This window comes from Microtus pennsylvanicus, chromosome 14 (assembly GCF_037038515.1).
Source record: "Microtus pennsylvanicus isolate mMicPen1 chromosome 14, mMicPen1.hap1, whole genome shotgun sequence".
Lineage (NCBI taxonomy): Eukaryota > Metazoa > Chordata > Mammalia > Rodentia > Cricetidae > Microtus > Microtus pennsylvanicus.
In genome coordinates this window covers 8,980,865-9,001,559 of record NC_134592.1, presented here as the reverse complement: position 1 = coordinate 9,001,559, position 20,695 = coordinate 8,980,865, and the positions used below count along the sequence as shown (strand labels likewise).

General features: G+C 37.2%; 1 long non-coding RNA gene, 9 other non-coding genes and 1 pseudogene across 10 annotated transcripts in view; all 11 read left to right on the top strand.

The window, feature by feature from the left end:
* Positions 1–12,509, top strand: part of LOC142835168 (uncharacterized) — a 51,324-nt gene extending 38,815 nt beyond the window's left edge. The window contains exons 16-25 of the long non-coding RNA XR_012907760.1: positions 567–614; positions 1,559–1,644; positions 2,972–3,058; positions 4,349–4,422; positions 6,015–6,099; positions 6,830–6,914; positions 9,065–9,115; positions 9,895–9,975; positions 10,703–10,787; positions 11,620–12,509. This is a non-coding gene — a long non-coding RNA (uncharacterized LOC142835168). The remainder of the gene's footprint in view (positions 1–566; positions 615–1,558; positions 1,645–2,971; positions 3,059–4,348; positions 4,423–6,014; positions 6,100–6,829; positions 6,915–9,064; positions 9,116–9,894; positions 9,976–10,702; positions 10,788–11,619) is intronic.
* On the top strand, positions 111–182 carry LOC142835458 (small nucleolar RNA SNORD113/SNORD114 family). Its single transcript, XR_012907882.1, has one exon. It is a non-coding gene; the product is annotated as a small nucleolar RNA SNORD113/SNORD114 family (small nucleolar RNA).
* LOC142835363 (small nucleolar RNA SNORD113/SNORD114 family) lies at positions 1,176–1,244 on the top strand. The gene has a single exon (XR_012907808.1). It is a non-coding gene; the product is annotated as a small nucleolar RNA SNORD113/SNORD114 family (small nucleolar RNA).
* LOC142835402 (small nucleolar RNA SNORD113/SNORD114 family) lies at positions 1,978–2,047 on the top strand. The gene has a single exon (XR_012907834.1). It is a non-coding gene; the product is annotated as a small nucleolar RNA SNORD113/SNORD114 family (small nucleolar RNA).
* On the top strand, positions 2,411–2,479 carry LOC142835389 (small nucleolar RNA SNORD113/SNORD114 family). The gene has a single exon (XR_012907823.1). It is a non-coding gene; the product is annotated as a small nucleolar RNA SNORD113/SNORD114 family (small nucleolar RNA).
* Positions 3,370–3,437, top strand: LOC142835380 (small nucleolar RNA SNORD113/SNORD114 family; annotated as a pseudogene).
* Positions 4,730–4,801, top strand: LOC142835459 (small nucleolar RNA SNORD113/SNORD114 family). The gene has a single exon (XR_012907883.1). It is a non-coding gene; the product is annotated as a small nucleolar RNA SNORD113/SNORD114 family (small nucleolar RNA).
* Positions 6,404–6,475, top strand: LOC142835457 (small nucleolar RNA SNORD113/SNORD114 family). Its single transcript, XR_012907881.1, has one exon. It is a non-coding gene; the product is annotated as a small nucleolar RNA SNORD113/SNORD114 family (small nucleolar RNA).
* Positions 7,156–7,229, top strand: LOC142835399 (small nucleolar RNA SNORD113/SNORD114 family). Its single transcript, XR_012907831.1, has one exon. It is a non-coding gene; the product is annotated as a small nucleolar RNA SNORD113/SNORD114 family (small nucleolar RNA).
* LOC142835347 (small nucleolar RNA SNORD113/SNORD114 family) lies at positions 9,372–9,443 on the top strand. Its single transcript, XR_012907792.1, has one exon. It is a non-coding gene; the product is annotated as a small nucleolar RNA SNORD113/SNORD114 family (small nucleolar RNA).
* Positions 10,219–10,290, top strand: LOC142835348 (small nucleolar RNA SNORD113/SNORD114 family). The gene has a single exon (XR_012907793.1). It is a non-coding gene; the product is annotated as a small nucleolar RNA SNORD113/SNORD114 family (small nucleolar RNA).
* Positions 12,510–20,695: the final 8,186 nt, after the last annotated feature.

Here is a 20,695-nt window from a genome sequence, read left to right as displayed (position 1 = left end):
AAAAGATCCTGTAAATGTTTGATGTTTGCTCAAGGACATTTTCCTGATTTATAATTGATCAATTGCTCAATAACAATATAGATATAAATAGAGGAGGAGAGGGCTGATGTTGGATCTATGATGACAATGGGTGGCATATGATTCGTGGATCATGAATACAGGTCTGGAAGTCTGAGGTCCACATCCTAAAATAATTAGATTATGGCCCAGATCCCAGCAGCAGATATGAGTGATAGTCTACTTTTATAAGTATATACAAAATAAATAAGTTGGTCAGGCATTCTTAAATTTGACATGGTTCCACAGGACAAATAGTAATCATATATACTAAACCAACCCAGTTTTTCTGACAAAGCCTTTGAGATGCCTTATGAACTATACGTAAAGCCAATGTTCTTGGTAGGGTCAGAACCATTGCCATTTGTTTTGTCAATAAGAACAAGACATAGTGTAATGTACACTCCAATGAGAGTTAGAAAGAAAGAGGAAAGACCAGCAGACAGAATGCATGGATGAGTGAACTGAATTCCAACCATGTTTTATTTTCTTTTGCTTTGAACTGCTAGAATGGATCCACCAGGCTGATCTTTGGTCATGAGCAATATAGACACAGTGTGAGTACAGTCAATATTCTTCTCTTAGTTTTGTATGCTTTGCAAAAACAGTTCACTGGCCGGGCGGTGGTGGCGCACGCCTTTAATCCCAGCACTTGGGAGGCAGAGGCAGGCGGATCTCTGTGAGTTCGAGACCAGCCTGGTCTACAAGAGCTAGTTCCAGGACAGGCTCCAAAACCACAGAGAAACCCTGTCTCGAAAAAACCAAAAAAAAAAAAAAAAACAGTTCACTGTATTGATAAAGGATTATTATCATCTGAGAAGAGCAAGTGTCACTAATAGGTTAATATGGCAGGTGCTTGACACACAAAAAGTTAGGTAGTTAGTTAATTAGTTGCCAAATGCTTAATATTCAATGTGCATGAACACGGTGTTTAGTAATATTTTGTCAAATTAAGAATGTATACCAAAATAGATACTCAACACTGTGGTATTCCGAGGACATCTCAAGAATACTCAAGAATTATATCATTAGGTTTTTGTGATTCATAATTCTTTCAATAGTACTAGTGATCAATTGCTCAATAAAAATGCATAAATACAGAAGAGAAGGGATGATGTTGGATCGATGATGAACGGTGCCATATGAGCCATGGATCATGATTACCGGTCTAAGACTCTGAGTTCCACATCATAAAAAAATCTACCTTACCCCCTTGTCCCTGGCAGAAGATATGAGTTATAGTCTACTTTAATAAATGGGCAAAAATGTAAATTAAAGTAAATTGTCAAGGCGCTTTCCAGTTAAAACATAACCCCATAGGAAGTGTATAAAATATATGCAAAATACACCTGGTGTAATGTTTGTTTTCTCATGAAGAATGCATCATAATGCCGTACATAATTATATGAGTGATAAGAGACAGGTACAGCAAGTAAACAGTGAATGGATGAGCGAACAGCATGCCAATCTTTTCCTATTCTCTTCTGCTTTGTACTCTCAGGATGGATTTCTCCCCAAAGATGATTTACACCTTCATTGGTGGTGATCTTCATGATCAGCTCTTTGGGTTCATAATATAGACACAGTGTGAGTACATTCTTACATTCAGTCTTCTCATACTGGGTTTGTATTGCTTTTAATGTCTGTTACTGTATTGATAAAGGTCTCCTTATCATCCTGGAAGAGCCATTGTGGCCAACATGTTAATCTAGCTTGTGCATCAAACCCAATATTTAAAAAATGTTATCAAATTAAAAAGTGTAATGAAAGAGACACTCATCACATCAAAAGATCCCAAGGTGCTTTGAAGTATATTTAAGGTTCTTGTCTTTGGATTTTTGTGATACACAGACATCCTTATAATACCAGTGATTGATTGCTCAATAAATATCAGTTAACGCAAAACAGGAGCAATAATGTAGGATCAATGATGACCAGGTGGCATATGACTTATGTACCATGACTGCAGGTCTGGGGAGTCTGTATTCGACCTCAAAAAATACCTAATATATGCCCATGATCTTAATGATATTAATAATAACCTACTTTTTCAATTAGACAAAATATCAATAAAAATAAATATAGGTTAAGCATGGTGGCTCATGTCTGTAATAACGTTATTCAGGAGGCAGAGACAGGTGGATCTCTGGACAGCTGGGGATACACATAGAAATCTTGTCTTGAAATACAGCCCCCTCTCCACAAAAAAAATGTAATTTTCTTTTTTCCTTTATTGGTACTTGGTTTCTCTATGTAGCCCTGGCTGATTGCTGATTTGTAATTATCTCAATAGTACTAACAATCAATTTCTCTATAAAATGCATAAATTAATCCAGAAGAAGAGGGCCAGGGTTGGATCTGTGACCACTGGTGCCATATGAGTCATGGATCATAACAACACGTCTGGGAGTCTGGGGTCCACATCATAAAAGACCTAGTTTATATTCATGATTCTACTGACAGTTGTTAAGGAGATTCTATATTTATAATTACATAAAATATAAAACAATTGATAAGTTATTTTCCATCAAGATATAATTGCACAGCTGGAGTACTAAAAGCATATACTTAACTCAGTATTTCATTTGGAGATGATGACAGGGGATACCTAGTGAGTTAAAATTGTAGGCAATGTCTTTCTTTCTTTGTTTCTTTCTTTGTTTCTTCCTTTGTTTCTTTGTTTCTTTGTTTCTTTGTTTCTTTGTTTCTTTCTTGCTTGCTTGCTTGCTTGCTTGCTTGCTTGCTTGCTTGCTTGCTTCAGACTCTTGGCCATTTCTTTTTCCTCAAGAAAAATACATGATAGTGGATTGATACATAGGGATAAAAAGAGAGGGGTAATGTAAGTGGATAGATTGCATTGGTATGTAGTCAGAACATCAATTTTTTTGTGTTTTCTTTTGTCTTGTGCTCTCAGAACAGATACCCCAAAGCTGATTTTAGACATTCGTCCTCTGTCACCAGCTTCTTGATCCGCTGTTTGTGTTCGTAGAATAGATACAGTGTGAGTATAGTCAACATTCATGTCTTTGTCCCTATACTTTACCAGCTATTTATTGTATTGATGAAATTCTTGTCATCCGCAAGTGCAACCATGGCCCAATTGTCAATATCGAGCAAGGGTCAAAGGCGATAGTTAAAATTTTTTGCTCAACTAAGTTTGTGCAACCAAAGAGATCACCAATGTGCCAGATATGCTGACTAGTCCTGAAGTATAGTCAGGGATCTTGCCTTGGATATTTGTTGTTAATGATCATTTTCAAAGTTATAATGAGCAAACATCCAAAAATTAATAGACAAGAGGAGGGATGATGTTGGATCAATGATGACCGTGGGTAGCTTCTGAGTCGGACTGTGACTACAAGTCTGTGTCTGAGGTCCACATCATAAATTATCTAGCTTGGGGGCTGGAGAGATGGCTCAGAGGTTAAGAGCACTAGCTGCTCTTCCAGAGATCCTGAGTTCAATTCCCAGCAACCACATGGTGGTTCGCAACCATCTGTAATGAGATCTGGCACTGTATCCTGGAAAGTTTATATATAATAAATAAATAAATTAAAAAAAATAAATTGTCTAGCTTATACCCACGACTATGGTAGCAGAAGTATATGATAACCTACTATTACACTTAATAAAAATGTGAACAAAATTAACTGTTTATACTAAATATTTTTATTACATTAAAAAATTTTAATTATATAATTTTTTCTTCTCTTTTTTTCTCTCATTCTCATATACCCCTCATTAGTCTGACTCAAATTTATGCTGTTGTATGTGCGCATGTTTGTGCGCACATGCACAGACACACACACACACTCCTAAATATAATCTGCTCAGTTTATATATAACATTTCTCATATGTATGTTTTCAGGGCTGACCCTTCGGAATTGGTTATCGAATTGGTTTGCTCTTCCATGAAGACTATTGCTTCCAATTTCAGAATTCTTTAATTTGCTTTAATTGTGTAGGACTGAGGCCTCAGGGGCTTTACCCAACCACTGTGGCATGCCTATTGCCATCCTTCAATTAGACAGAATTCCATAGGAAGCGTACTGATAAGGTATACTGAATGTAATAGTTTATTCATGCAGCGTGTCTGAGGATACCGCATGAATTAAAACTATGTTCTTGGTAGGGTTACAGCCAGGTCTAATTTCCCCCCATGAAGAACTCATCTCAATGTCACACATAATTTTATGAGTGATAAGAGATGGGTAAGGCAAGTAGCCTAGTTCATGGATGAGTGATCAGAATGTCAATCTTTTTATATTCTCTTCTGATTTTTACTCTCAGGATGGATTTCCACCCACCTTCTGCTTTCATTATGATCTTCATGGTCAGCTCTTTGGGTTCATAATAGACACAGTGTGAGTACAATCAGTTCTTATGTTGGATTGTGTTGCTTATAATGGCTGTTCTTGTATTGATAAAATACTTTAAGATCCTGGAAGAGCATCCAGGTCCAACCGAGAAAATTTGGCATGTGCATCATGCACAATATTTAAAATATGATAAAATTAAGAATGTACAATGAACCTAGATCCTCAGCATGTCTAAAGAGTCTTTCAAATAAAGTCATAGATCTTGTCCTGACATACTTATGATTCTTAATATCTTAACAGTAAACTACTCAACAAACATGCGTAAGTTAATCAAGGAAAGGAGGGTTGATGCTGGATCTGTGATGACCACTGGTGCCGTATGAGTCGTGGATCATGACTACAGGTCTGGGAGTCTGAGGTCCTCATCAGAAAATAGCTACCTTATACCCATGATCATAGCTGCGGTTGTGAATGATTTCCTACATTTGATTAGATGAAAAATACCTGCATAAGGCTTTACCAATTAAGTCATAGCTCCACAATAAGAGTTCTAATTATATATACAAAGTAATTTCTTCTGTCAGTTTGTTTAACCGGTGCCAAATAAACTAAGATTATAGCCAGTGTTCTTGGTAGTGTCTGTGCCATGCTTTCCTGTTTCCTCAAAGAATAACAAATGGTGGTTATTTATAATAATAACAACAAAGCACACATGGATGAGGGTTGAGATGAAAAGGGCAAGATAAGCAGATAGATTGCACGAATTGCCTAATAAAATGCAATAAACACAGTGTCCTTCTTTCCACCACGTTCTGATATGTAGTTATAGAATGGATACCCCCAAGGCAATTTGCACGTCCTACATTGGCCCTGAGTTTTGTGATGAGCATGTTGAGTTTGTAATATAGACAAGATACAGTGTGGATATTGTCAGTGTTCTTATATTGTTTTCGGGTACTTTGAAAGGCTATTTCCTTTACTGATAAAGGACTACTTATATCTGGGAAGAACAAGTAAGACCAATATTTAAAAAGATTTTGCTAAATTAAACTGTGTAATGATATGGGTACTCAACTTAGCAAAGATCTTGAGGAACTCTTAAGTATTTTTAAGGATCTTGTCCTTAAATTTTTGTGAACCTAATTGTCTTGATAGTACCAGCAATCAATTGCTCAATAAATGTGCCTAAATTATTATTGGTGGCCAATGGTATTATATGATATGTGGATCATGACTGTAGGTTTAGATGCCTGAGATCTACATAAAAAAAAAATCTAGCATCATACTATGATCCTGACCGGAGACATGAGAAATAGTCTACTTTTATAGTTAAATAAATAAAATAAATTTTTAATGAATTTTCTAAGTAAGGCCTAACTCAACATTAAGAGTGCTAATGTATTCCCAACACAGTGGTTGCTCCAGAGCAGGTGACTGTGGATAGCATATGAATTAACACTACAGGAAATGCCCTTGGTAGTGTAAGAGTCAGCTCTTTGTTTTCTCATGGAGAGCGCATCCCAATGTCATGCATACATCAATATGTAGGACGAAGAGAGCAGTACTGAAAGTAGGGAGGCTACCTGGGTAGGTAGATGGACTGTCAATCTTTTTATGATCTCCCTTGCTTTTTTCAGAATGGATGTCATTGAGCTGATTTTACATTCTCCCTCGGTCATGAGTTTTGTGATCAACTCTATTGATTAGTAATATTGTCACAGTGTGAGTATGGTCTGTGTTCTCTTGTTCATTTTTGTTGCCTCGAAAGGCTGTTCTCTGTATTGATAAAAACTATTTATCATCTGCAATGAACAGCTATTGACAAAGCGTAGCACAAAATAGATTTTTAAAAGTTTGACAGTTTACAGTATGTAACAAAAGAAAGAGTCATGATTGGAAAAGATCCTATGGGGCTCAAATGTATGTAATGATCATGTCCTTTACATAGTCATGAGTCATAATTATATTAACTGATCAATTGCTCAATAAACAAACATAAATTATACAAGAAGAGGAGGTCTGGTGTTGGATCTGTGATGACCACTGGTGCCGTATGAGTCGTGGATCATGACTACAGGTCTGGGAGTCTGAGGTCCACATCATAAAAGAGATAGCGCCTACTGATTTTTGTGACAATTTTAGGAATTGTCTACTTTTAAAATTAGATAAAATACTAATAAGTATAAATAGAAGTCATGTTACACTCATACTTCTATAGAAGGAGTGCTGAAACTATATACCAAACGCAGTTTTCCTTCAGACATGAGTGAGGATGCCATATTAAATTAAATTATATGCAGTGTTTTTAGTAAAGTCATACCCTTAACCCTTTGTTTTATCAAGAAAGAATGTATAGTTTTGTAAAGCACATTTAGATGATAAGAAGAAAGGGACCTGGAGAAGTGAACAGAATCTTAATCTATTTATGATCTCTTTTGCTTTGTACTCTCAGAGATGAATACCCCCCAGCTGACTTCCACATTCATTCTTCATTATGAGGCCCGTGATCTCCTCTCTGTTCATATGATAGATGCTGTGTGAGTATGGCCAGTGTTTACGTTTTCATTTGGGTTACTTTTAATACTAGTTACTTTTAGTGAATCATTGCTTGCCAAATGGTTAACATGCCATGTGAGTAAAACAATACTTTTTTTAAAACCAAAGTAAGCCTATGTATGAGTTTTGTGGTCAACTCTTTTGAAATATTCAGTAGAGAAAAATATGTAGTAGTACTAGTTACCTATAATTTAATAAACATAAAATAAAAATTAATAGAGAAGGGCCAGACTGACGACCATTGGTGTCATATGAGTTGTGGATCATCACTACAGCTCTGAATATCTGAGATCCAGATTGCGATATACTTGTTATCCTAGCCTCAGCTGTTAGGGATGATGTGCCTTAATAATTGGATATAAATATAAATAAAATAAATCTGCAAGGCATATTTAAATTAAGTTCCAGTTATTTACAAGAATGTGGATACTATGCAACAAGCCAAAAATTTCATTCAGATAGGATGAATTAGGATACCACATGAAGTAAAATTACAGATAATGATTTTGGCAAGGCCAAAGCCATGTCCAGTGTGTATTTTTAAAACAACACATCATAATGGGACATCATAATGGGCTGAGAAGAAGGGTGGCTGTATACGCAAGCAATGTGTTTGAATGAGTAAGCAGAACACTGATGTTTTTATATTCCTGTGTTTTTATATATGGATAACAATAGGCAATTTCCAATTCTTGGTCATGAACTTTGTGGTCTTGTCTTTGTAGAACAAACATGGTATGCGCATGGTGAGTGTTCTTGTTTTGGTCTGAGTGGTTTTTCAAGCTGTTCTTTATTTTGCGATCAGCACTTGTTAGCTGGGTAAAGCGCCATCATTGATCCAACATCAACCCTCCTCTTTACTAATCTACATTGATCATTGGTACTATTGAGGTAATTTTGAATCACAAAGAAATCTGAGGACAAGATCATTGATTATACTTTAAACCTTTATGGGATCATGACCATATGTCTGGAAGGCTGAGATCCACATTGTGATATGGGTATAGTCAGTCATGTTCAAGGGTCCTGTTTTTCAACTCATTCTTTCATTCACAATAATATTTTTCATGTTCATGACTTTTATTTTCTTTCTTTCTAATTGGATCAATGAATAAGTTATAACAAGATTATTCATAATTAGAGTTAGACTGAGAAGTATTTCCCACACATAAGAATGATGCTGTTTATGAATTATAACACACTGTAATTCTATTAATCCATAAAAAGACCGAGGTTTTATATCTCTGGCTAAAATGGTAAATAAGGAACTTTTATGGTCAAGGCTATGTTCAATGCTATTTATTTTTCCCCCAAATAAATGTAACTATATTCTGTTTGTTCCAAAATGACTAATAAAATGAGATAAAAAACAATAATAACAGTGAGAATGATTTAGTGTTATCCCTGTGGTCCCAAAGGCTGTGATTTCAAGGCCAGTTTGTGTTTGTTACAACAAGAAATAATAATGGTAGTTAATTTAGAGATAAATGGCTCTGAGGCATTCCAATCATGGCTGAGAATGAGAACACAGGGAAACTTTTCCCCTCCATGGGGCCAGTGGATTTCTCAAGAGAAAGTATCGTCACACACCAGTTACCATTTGTTTGTTTTTATTTTTGGCCCTTGATACTTTCTTTTTAAATTGAGATTAGGTTTTTTCATACCATATATTCTGATCATGGTTCCCCTCCGTTATCTCCTCACTGATCCTCTTTATCTCCACACCCACCCAACACAACCTCTTCTTTCTCTCCATCACTTTAGAAAACAAACAAGCAAATAGCAACAACAGCAAAAAGTAGACAAACTAGAATAGAATATAGCAAACAAACATTAGAAAAAAACAAAGAAAGAAAAGCTAATGAAGGACATTCACATGCAGGGACAAACATGCACATAGAAAACACATAAACACACAGAATTGGAAATGACAATATATAAATACAACACCAATAAGGTTCAAATTAAAATGCTCAGACAAAAAATTATGGGATTAAAAAATCTCTAAATATATCAGTTAGTCTTCTCTGAGTTGGTCTTTCTTGAATGATTAATGACTGAAAGATAAAATACAAATGAATATGGACACAATAGGATTCCATTCATATTTTGTTTTATTTTATACTCTCAGAATAGACGCCTTCATCACTGGTCACCGGGTTCATGCATCATAGGGACCCACGTGAGTCAAAGTTTTTGTCTTTGTTTTAATTCTTTGCCCTGTTTTCATAAAGAAACCCAAGGACCCATGGCCCTGTAAGAAATATCATGTGCCATGAAATACTCGGTTGACTATCTAACCAGTCCTTTGAAATTAAGATTGATATAGTCACTGAGTAGCCTACAGCTGGTTTTCATGATTCATAATTATATAATTTTCATTAGTGAATGAATCACCAGCTAATAAACAAGAGAACAGAGAAACTAGAGGCCAAGGTTGGATCAGTGATGACATCTTGTTGGGTATGAGCCGTGGATCATGACAACAGGTCTGGAAGTCTGAGTTCCATACCTTCAGGCATCTAGTGTGTATGTTCTGATTCTAAAGGCACTGCTTAGGGATGGTCAAGTATGTCATTCATCTTTCGAATTTTCATTTTGTTTTAAAAATTGGGTTAATTATAGAATCCTTGTGCAAATATGTAAATAAAAATTAAGCAGCTCAACATTGTTCAGCATGACAACCATGCTGGTTGAGAAATAGTAGCAACCATGGACACCATGCTTGTTTCGAAATGAATGACATAGACTAGATAAGATTATTACTAGATAAGAGTAATACACTTAAGTTATAATAATGAGTCCTCGTTTTGTTTGGGGCTTGAGTATTCATTATTGTTTTATCAAGTGAACCAAATGTGACAGTTTAGGTCCTATCCAAGTGACTTAAATGGAAGGCAAAATGAAAGAATAAAGGATAGAATATAATTTTTTTGCAATTTTTCTTCTTTGCACTGTCAGCATTGATGCTTTCTGACTGATGTTCACATTCTGGTCAACGAGTCCACCGTTACCCTACATGTCAGGAAGACAGATACCAATGTGAGTATGGTAAAATCCCTGGACTCAGTTTGAGGGGTTCTTTACACTATTGGTAAAAGCATCATCCAACATTCACTAAGGCCAACAATGGCTGACTGAGAAATAACTGTGGCTATCAAACATTATGCCAGTTAATCAACACTTAACACTTTGTGCATCAGAGTCACATAAAAGTTATTGATAAAATAACAGATTAATTAATAAACAAATGTAGAAATTAATTGAAAAGGAAAGGTCCTATTTTGGGTCAGTGATGACCGCTGGTAGCCCATGAGCCACACATCCTGATTACAGTTCTGGAAGGCTGAGGTCCACACTGACTCTTAGAAGTGATCCTCTCCACACATGTGAGAACACAGGACACATATGTCCTTGCTGGTATTGTTAATGGGTTTTGGTTATATTCCAAATAGATCCATGAAAAATCAATAGATTCATAAGATAAAATTATAAGTAATGGGGCATCACACTTATTAAAATTATTGAATGAGTATGCAGCCATTACTAATACATATTGGAAGTATTGGTATTTCATTAGTAGCTTCTATATATCCATTCTCTCTGATGATGTGGATTGTAGAAGCACAGGCCAATGTTCTTATTTTGAGTTAGTAGGAGATTCAGTGCTATTCCATTTCCGAAGAGAAAGTACGCATGACTGGATAACTGGATGATAAGTTGATTGAGCAGAACAACTTCTCAGTCCTTTCTTGTCTGTCCTTCTCAGAAAGGCCAACTCCAGAACAATGGGTGGATCCCTCCTGGTCCTCACCTCCAAGGTTGCCTGTGTTGTTAGGGTCATGGCTACAATCGTGAGTAATGATTACGTCATCTCTTAAATGTTTTCCTAGAGGATGTTCCATGTAGAGATCTGATGTGCCTACAATGGTCAGTAAAAGGCAGTTGTCATTAACCATAAATATGGAATCATATAGAAGTTTGTACAAGGTTTGACCTGAACCAATTAAAAATGCCTTGTTACCACCACTTTATATATGGTGAATACCAGATGTTAAAATCAAAGAAACTTGAGATACTACCTCTGTTGATAATACTCCTGTAGTGAGTTGGTGAAAAGATTCATGGGTATATTCATGTGATTTTTATACTATTTTTGTAATTTTATATATTAACATTAGAAAAAGGGTCAATAAACAAATGTCAGTATCAACAGTAAAGCATCATGCAATTACGAAAATGTCATGAAGAAAGACAATCTATAGTCACAAATTGACAACACCCTCACCTGGGTTCTATCTTCAACACCACAAAAACAAATAGATATGACCTTTAAGAATATTATTTTTTTGGCTGATAATTAAATTATGAATATGAATAGACAAATGAACAATAGTGATGTACACGCGTGCATAGTCATTTCTGGTTAGGAAAGCTAATGTTTATCTGAGTGATGGAGCAAACTGAGCAAGGACAGTGAGTGCATGTCACCATAGTTTCACACCACCTTTTGGCTTTGTACCCCTACTCATCAATGTGACAAAGATGGTGGCAGATGCCTCTGATTGTCACTAGTTAGAGCAGTAATGTCTCATTTGCCTGAACATGCTGTTTTAAAAAGTATTTCCTCTAGTGTTGGAACACTCAATTCTAACTGAGATGTCTCCATCAAATCCCTCCCTTCAGGGATCAGGGAACCCTATGCAAGAGGAGGTGCAAAGACTGTAAGGACCAATGAGAATGGAGGACACCAAGGAAACGAGGCCTTCTAGATACAGCAGAACCGATGCAGATCTGAACTCATAAAGACTGTGACAGTGTGCATGGGGCCTGCACAGGTCTAAGCCAGATGGGGTCCCAGCACTGAGAGGGGCAGTGGACACAAGCCCCCATCCCTAACTCAGAAGCTATCTCCAATCGATAGACTCGCTCAGAGGAAAAACTCTTTTTCTCCAATGGAATCTCACTGGATATATAGACTACTCCTAAGAGCAGGCTCCATGCTCAGATGGCCAACACAAAATGAACTCAATGGCATTTTTGGAAGATCTTGTGACACATAATGCTTTGTCTAGGTATTTTTTCTTGCCCTACAGACATTTTGCTTATATATTGTGGTTTCTGATATTAGTTTTTATGAGTTTTCTATGTCTGTGATTGTATGTGTCTCAGAGCCTGTATTTGTTTTTGGTGATTTTTCGTAGGCTCTTTTTTTGCTAATTCTGTTTTGTTTGCATTTATATTTTCTCCTCCTTAGTTTAGATGCCTATTTTCACTGTAATAAGAGAATAGAATAATTAGTGTGAATTTGGGTGGGTGTGTAAATAGGGAGGAGATGGGAGGTGTTGGGACAGGAAACCATAATACAAGTAGTGTATTGTCAATAAAAAGCATTTCCTCTATCACTAAAAAAAAGTGTGAAGTACAGTTATTGAAATTGGATGGATGGATCACTGGAAATGTAAACAAATAATATGAGTGAATGATTCCTCACATCACAAGATAAAAGACGTTGAGAATACTGAGAATATTACATGTATGTATGAATATTAACTAAAATATCTTTTAAAAGAAAGGTAGAAGCAATTATTTTGCTATTAGAAGAAAATTAAAATATTAAAGTGTTGTCTTTTGGGCTATGAAAAGTTGAGAGTGTATATACATGTCTCTATGCACATGGGGAGGAAGCTCAGTCAGTGGGACAGCCTTTGCCAAGTATTCACAAGGTCCTGTTTCTCTCTCTAGTACTCAAAAAGAAAGTGGCCAATGATCCAAGTAGACCTTCTTGCTAATGACCCTCCAAATATGGACAAATGATAACATTTGTGTGTTCTATCCAGAAAATATAAGTATTGAAAAATAAATATTTAAGTCACTAAATGAATTAAACCTGGCAGCAATGACTTAAGAGAAACAGGAGCATATTTTTTAAATGAAGTATTCCACATTGTGTTCCTTGAAAAGGACACTCTTGAGCTGAGATTTGTCTCCAGCCATTGCTATGTGAGTAGCTCTGTAGGGTTGAAGCGCAGAACTGATGTGAGTTGCCATGAATGTTTTGATGTATATACGCGGCTCACTTGAAACCTATCAAATATAGCTGAACAAAAGCAGCCATGGTAAACAAAGAATTGATATGTGGTGTTGCATTGGTCAATCTATACATGGAATCTTAATGAGTCCCAGTGAGTTACATATCATTTCAGCAGATGATTGCCTAGATTGGTGAAGATCTTGGCAAGGTCTGTTCATGGTTAGAGCACATTAGTCTGTATCCGTTCAGTCTTTACAGGTAGCTAGAGAGTTAATTGGTAAGTGAGGCTGGATAATAAGACCTGAAGTAGCCAGAATCCGGATCAATAGGACTGCTGGGGTGAGTCACAGGCGGTGAATTGCATCTGGGACACTGAAGCCCAAGAGAAAAATAGTTCTAAGTTTTACCTGCTCCAGAATGAATGCTATAGAGTCAGGGTTTCCTAAGAGTCTTGTCTGAGTTTGTTTTTCACAGGTTTTGATTATTTTGCAGTCAGGAAATCAATAAGAGAGTGTACAATCAAACACTCGGTTGGACATGTTAAAGAGGTATGTTTTTATTGTGAGTAATGGAAAAGTATAAAGAATCAATGGATAATTATGAATAAGTAAAGAAGGGGGCATATTGTCATATAATTATAACAAAAAGAGCGCTATTAACAGTATTAATGCTAACGAATAGTGATAATTGACCAAGGGACAAGTAATCAGAGATCTTTCTTGTGGGTAATAGTAATGACAGAATCTAAGCAATGGCTGGTATTCTTGCTTTGGGTTATTAAATGTTCAACGTTGTCTGATTTTTCTTAGTAGACTACGAAATAAACATTAAGCAAAATCAGATACACCCAAGTGACCAAACAGTGACTCAAAGGTACCAGGGTCAATGGAAGCAATGTCTCAATTTTTATCAGGGTCCACTTCACTATGCAGTCAGGTTGAGGCTACACCGGGCTATATAAGTCCTTGCCATTAAGAAAATTCGATTACTCAGTATACACAGTAAGTAAGGAAAGGTGGGGAAAAGGGTGTGTCTGTGCCCATTCCTAGTGCACAGTGCAGCAGTATCAGACAGCGTGAGTGTGCACTTATTCTAGCCCTCCCCCCGCAAAGCCCATGAAAACACCACAGTTTTTTTGAAAACTGTTTATAATTAAATTTTTATAATTATTTGTTGTATTGTCGTGAGAGATTAATTAACAAAGAAGATGAGAATAACTCCAAGTGTAGTCAGCCCAGCATTGCTGATAGTGGCGTATGAATCCCACAGTGGGTACTACGTTTGAAGCTGTCAGGTCCAGTAAAGTCACAATAAAATGTATCATTTGTGTTTCAAGGGCCCTTAGGCATGGATGCTAGGAGCGCAAAGGGACCTTTTCCTTAGATTGTTTTTAAGCAGTTTTATTCTTGTACTGTACACAGATAAATGTGACTGCTAGAGTGGATGTAAAAATACAGATTAACAAGTATAAAACCTGTAAAATAGGTGGCAAAGCCGAAAAAGCATTAAAATATATTATTTCAATTTCTATATGCATAAGTAACTTGATGAATGAACATGGACTGTCTTAATCTCCTTTCTGTCTGTTTTGCTTTTGATGCCCTAGGCTAAACTGTGAACTGGCTTCTGTGTTCTGCAGGTCTGGTCCTCATCATTGCCTCTTTGGGTAGGTGCATTCTGTCCACTGTAACAGAGGTATTTACTTGTTTGTTTGTTTTTAAGTATACTCATGATAGCATTTAAAATAAGTGTCAATATGTTTTTTCATAGACAAACATGGTCCAAGGGATGAATAGAAGTTGTATGAAGTACCTTGATTCATTGATATTGGCAACTCTGTGGATAATTGATGCTGAGGGGCTTATTCAATTAGAGATTAATTCCAAAGACAAATGGCAGGGACATGGATGTCCTTGAGCTTTTGTGATTAATTCATATATTATTAGTAAATCAATGAGCCAACCAATAAACAACTTCAGATGCAAACAAAGATGGGCCCAGACTAAGCCCAGTGGTGGTTGTTCAGTGGCATAGGTTCCTCATGTCTGTGCCTCTGGGAGACTGAGGCCCAAACAGACACTAACTGGTTCAATTCCTGTCTTGTTAAGGATTCTATGTAGGATGGTTAGGGATACACAATGATCCTATTTGTTATGTCTATTTGTCTTGGAGGGGTGTGGCCGTTTGTCCCACAGCATATACCTGTGGAGGCCAGGGAAAAACTTCTGAGAATCAGTCGCTCCTTCTACCATGTGGGTCCCAGAGATTGGTCATCTGACTCGGGGGCAAGAGCTTCTGCCCACTGAATCATCTCACTGGTCCAGGACCTTTTTTTTAATTTTTGTCATTACATGCTTCCTTTTATTGATATAAGCATCCTGTAGACCAGTAAACATGTATATAAGTAAATAAAGCCTCGCACTACTATGAATATATGCAAGGAGGCATGAAACATTAATGTCAACTGTGTATTAAAGCATGTTAAGAAAAAACATGGGTCAAAGGCCCGACTTTATTAAGGATCATATAGGCAGTGTATTGAATTACATTTCTTAATATTATGATCACACGTCAGTACAATGCAAATACGGTCACAAAAATACGGTCATTTTGAAACAGGTATTTATGGCACAATAGTTTTCATAAATCCCCGAATGAGTGACTTAGTGAGGAGGTTTAGAGAGGACTACAGGAGGGTAGTCTTTCTAACCTTCTTTGTCTTTTCTCCGAGGAACCACGCATTGCTGCTAGCGAGGGACCCTGCCATGCGGCTTGCTTCATGGGTGGAGGGCACAGAGACCAATGTGAGTGCGAACTGAATGGTGAGTACCTTGTGAGTTTTTCTTAAAGCATTTATTACATTATTAAAAGTAGAAAGAAGTCTCTACATGGCCAGCTCTGGGAAATGATAAAGAGGGAATTAGCATGAAATATTACACTTATAAATTCATTGATGATAATTAGAGAACATGAGATGAGAATGGCTGACAATCCTAAAGGCACGAAGAATATTTATCGCTCTTTAGGTTTCATGAATCTTAGTTTTTAAATTTAGGACTATTGAATTAAATTACTTGTTTAATAAACACATGTAAATTAGTGTGAATAAAGAGGTCCCAACCAAGGCCAGTGATGATAATATAGGTTTAATGAGTTGCAGTGATGTGTGTTTTAGGTCTGTCATGCTGAGGTCTGGTTACACAATTGATACAGTTTATTATCTCTGTTAGTGACCCTAGAGATAGGTATGAGGGAAGTTGAGAGAGTAATATTCTTAGACCTGACCCAAAAAATTACCATTGTAAAATTATATGCACATACATTATATTACTATACATTAAACAGTAAGTTTTAATAGGAAATATGTACAATCCATGTGTCTTATTTCTTTAAAGATGGTAGACACAAGAAATAATGAAAGTTTCTTTAGAGAGAACCAGCGAATGTTTTCATATCTCACTAGAAATGGCAGGCCCGGGCAAGTGGAGGGCAGATTGATATTGCTGTGGCATCTGACTGGGATTTTGTTTGCTTTTCTTTGTATACCCCACAACAAATAGGCTTAAGTATTCTCTAGTGTTCTGGAATTCTAGGCTCTTCCCTGTGTGTGGGAGCATGTAGTGCATGCTGAGTAATAGAAGTTCTGGTCTAGGTGTAGGAGGTTTGCTTTAAGACATTTATTGTACCATGTAAGAAAGCATTAAATGTATTCAAGGCATGGGAACAATGCCCTAGTAAAAAACGTGGCATTGGCATCAAACATCATATTGATTAATATATGTAGCATAATGATTGGTCAAAGAAAAATCTAAGACAACAGATGATTGTCCATATAAATGATAAGCACATTTAAGGGCCTTGCTTTTGACTTTTTATCCATAGCTCCAACTTTATTGTTATTAGTGATTTAATAAGTTAAATAACAATCGCATGTAGATGACGATAAAGAATCATGGCCCAGAACCATTGTTGAATCGGTCACATGTGAGTCAGAAAAGATGAATAATTCATGTTTGGGCCTGACAGTTTTCAAGAAAATACAAGGACTCTTTTCTCACCTTAGTGCTCATGAATAAAAAATACTTTTTAAAAAGAATAACATTACAAATTTTTCTTTTGAAACTTTCATACCTGTATATAATGCATCTATGTCTTAACCCACCGCCCACTCCCTCCCTGTAGTTCAATCTATGCCCCCTAAACACATCTTCTTCCAATTCCATGCTTTTCCTTTTTTAAAAACAAATATAATCAGTATTTACCCATTTGTGCCTTAGATCAGGGTATCCACTGGGTTGCGGACAGCCTAGCAGTGACTATTCCTCTAGACTTCTTTGAAAGTAGCAGGTATTGAATAAGTAAAACACATGAATTAATGAGGAGATTCGAGGCAATTGTTCTGTGCTGTTTAAATGCACACTAAGAATACTGAAGCTTGTTGGAATGGATGGCCCAGATCTTCAGGTGGGGAGGGTGTGCATAGTTCCCAGTGACAGCCGATGGTCTGTGTTGGACGTGGGCTTATTTATTGTATTGGCAGAAAATGAGTAAATATTATTCCACATTAATGGACATCTATATGACTATGTTATCAGATGACTGAAAAGAAAGACTAATGGAGAACTGTTCTCTCTCTCTCTCTTTTTTTTTTATCTCTGCTTGGCCCTCTTCACGATGGACACACGGATTGCTTAATAACGTGTTGAAACCGAGAGCATATGGCAGACCCCTGTGAGTAATTAAGGTCTTGTTTTGATTTGGGGCCCTTGTTCTAAATCATTCTATGTACTTCATTGTGTACAAAATAGGATAAGTTCTAGGGTCAGAGGGCAATACAGTTTGACATGTGGTGCTGACTGATAATGTACAGCACCGAGTTCAAAGAAAAAGTGAGGGATTTACATATCTTGGTCTTGGCTTTTGTTTTTTTTTTTTTAATCATGTGTTTCAGTAGAATCAATGAACAAATAATTTGTTCAATGAAAATGCAAAAGTGAATCAGGAAAGGGAAATGCATGAATGGACTGGTGCTGGCTTTAGGCTTAGTATGAATTACAGCAGTCCATGCACAAGGAGAATCCAGGCTGTTGACTATGCTTCAGGTGGAGAGGTCACCTCAGTGTTGATTTTGCCTTCTCTGCTCTGTACTTCTCAGGATGGACCCTTGTATACTGTTCTGAGAAGCTACGAGCTGCACAGTGGCCCTTCTTACACAAGCGTGAGATGAAGGAGCAAGAGAGGAAATGATGTGTTTGGGTGGTCTGTTAGAGACACCCAGTGACTGCTGTTTGGTGAGTAGCAACTATAATTAAAGAAGGCCAATGATGGCCAATGAAATTACAGATTGTTCTGAAACATTGTATTGATGAATTGATTATTGATTAATTAGTTTTATAATGTGAATGCTGATAAAGGAGATGTACTCCATGGCATATCTAGGCTAACTTTAGGGCTAACTGTGGAGGTTTGCTTCCCATGAGTGATGGTTCATAGACAGTTAATAGTGTTAGAGCATTGAAAAATAAATTAGTAAACAAGTGTAGAGTTTTTATGAGGAAAAAAAGACACCTCAAAGTTTTGGCCAGTGATTACAATTTGATTACAATTAGTGGTATATCAGCGGTCACACAGGATCTATTACCCTGTATATCTCGAGGCTGTGGGTTTTTTAGAAACAGGAAGTGTGGTCCACTTCCTGGGATCATTTGCTAATGATCCAGTGGTCTGATGTGAATGATACATAAAAATGTAATTGTTTATTTTCAGTGGAGTGGTACAGTGTTCTGATTTATTAGTACATCTTAATAGAATGTACAATCTAGCCGGGTAGTGGTGGCACACACCTTTAATCCCAGCACTCGGGAGGCAGAGGTGGATCTCTGTGATTTCGAGGCCAGTCTGGTCTACAAAGCAATTTCCAGGACAGCCCGATCTGTTGCACAGCGAAACCCTGTCTCGACCCCTGCCCCCACCCCACAACACACACAGAATTTACAGTCTAAACACAGACGGCTCGAAGTCATGGATGAAATCAAGTCTTAACTCAACTATTAAATCATTATAGTTCCATGCCACTTTATAGCCTACTACAAAAACCAAAACAAAAACCAGAATTAAAAAAAAAACAACAAAATTGAAAACAAACCTTTCCTATTCTCTTTATTGAAAAGGAGTCTCTTGTCAGACAATAAGAGCACTCAGGACACTTGTTTGGGGCCTTTGCTAGCTTGTCCCTGTGTGCTGATGTGTCATAAGTAAATCAATAAACACAAGTGCTGTGAATGAGGATAGATGGATGAGTCTACTAAAGTCCAGCCTCGTTATGAGCCTGTTTACCGGCAAAGGGTTTGTTATTCCATGTCTAACACCGCTGTCTGTAGATAAAAATAGAAGAAGCCTGTGACCCACGTCAGCAGCCAGCTCATCCAGATGTGCAAGTGCTCATCGTCTCAGTCACAGGTACTTGTGATTTTGTATGCTTTTGACCTCTTGTAAATTAGACAAAGTTATGCAAATATCCAAATTAAAAAACCATTTAAAGATAAGATAGCGAGCTAGCTATGTATCAAGTGGGAGTGTGTTTAATTCCACGGATTATGAGTTAATCATTGTGCTACACCAGAGCCCCGTTTAAAAAGAGATCTAGGTTTTCTCATCCATTTTCCTAGCTGTACATTGTTCCATTTGAGATCTCCCCATTTGTTCCACATTTCTGCCTTAAGGGATCCATAGCTCAGAGATTAGAAGATTTATGATAGATTCATACTACGCATAGTATGGCGCATGGAGACGGTGTCTAAAGTAAATTAAACAGTGGTGATGCATAGTAAATGGGATGGTTAGGTTGTGCTCTTGACCATATACCTCACAGTCCCTGGGCCAGGATGATAGAAATGGTCCCAGTATACAGGCGTTGCCGAAACCAGTGCAAGGAGCTACAAGGTCCCTGCCTTCACCTGAGGAGTTTGCTTGCGAGTGTCTACTAAGTTCCTATTGAAATCATGAGTACAGTCAGGAGTATGTCATAGCTAATGTCCTTGTCCTGGTCAGTTGTGAGTTCATGCTGTAATTGGAAGAATATACAGGTTATTCAGGGAAGAGCAAGGAAGGACAACCCAGGACGTGCAGCACCTAGCCCCTCAAATGGCCAAAGCATCTATGACCTTCCGAGGTCTGATGCAAGCGGGGATTTGCATGTTTGTCTCTGTGGGGATGAGCACACAGATTTTAGTAATATTCAGGGATCATCCTCTCTGTCTTTGTCGCATTGCAGGTTTGATTTTGAAGAACAAACATGGAAGTGTGGTGTCTGCAAGCAGGAGAGCACATGGTGAGTGAGACAAGATTGGTATTCATGTGTCTAGGTCCCTAAGCTCACCAAGCAGGAAGTGGATTGGGGGAGGCTGCCTGTCAGGGTACAGGTATGGGTAATTCGGGTGAGTCATGTCATGGGATAGTCAGAGTTCTTTCTTTAGGCCCAATAAGAGATCAAGTATTCGTATGCTGAAGAAAAGCAACAACAAACAAAACCGAAAAAAAATTCCCCACCATACCACAAAGTAATAAATACTAAAATGACTAAGAAAATGGAATTTGAAAGGCATCATTAATAGGAAATTATGGCTTTTAAAAAAAATTGTTGTTGTTGTTGTTTTGAGAGAGGGTCTCGCTATGTAGTCCTGAAATTTGGTCATGCAGACCAAACTGGCCTTTTCCTGACCCAGATCC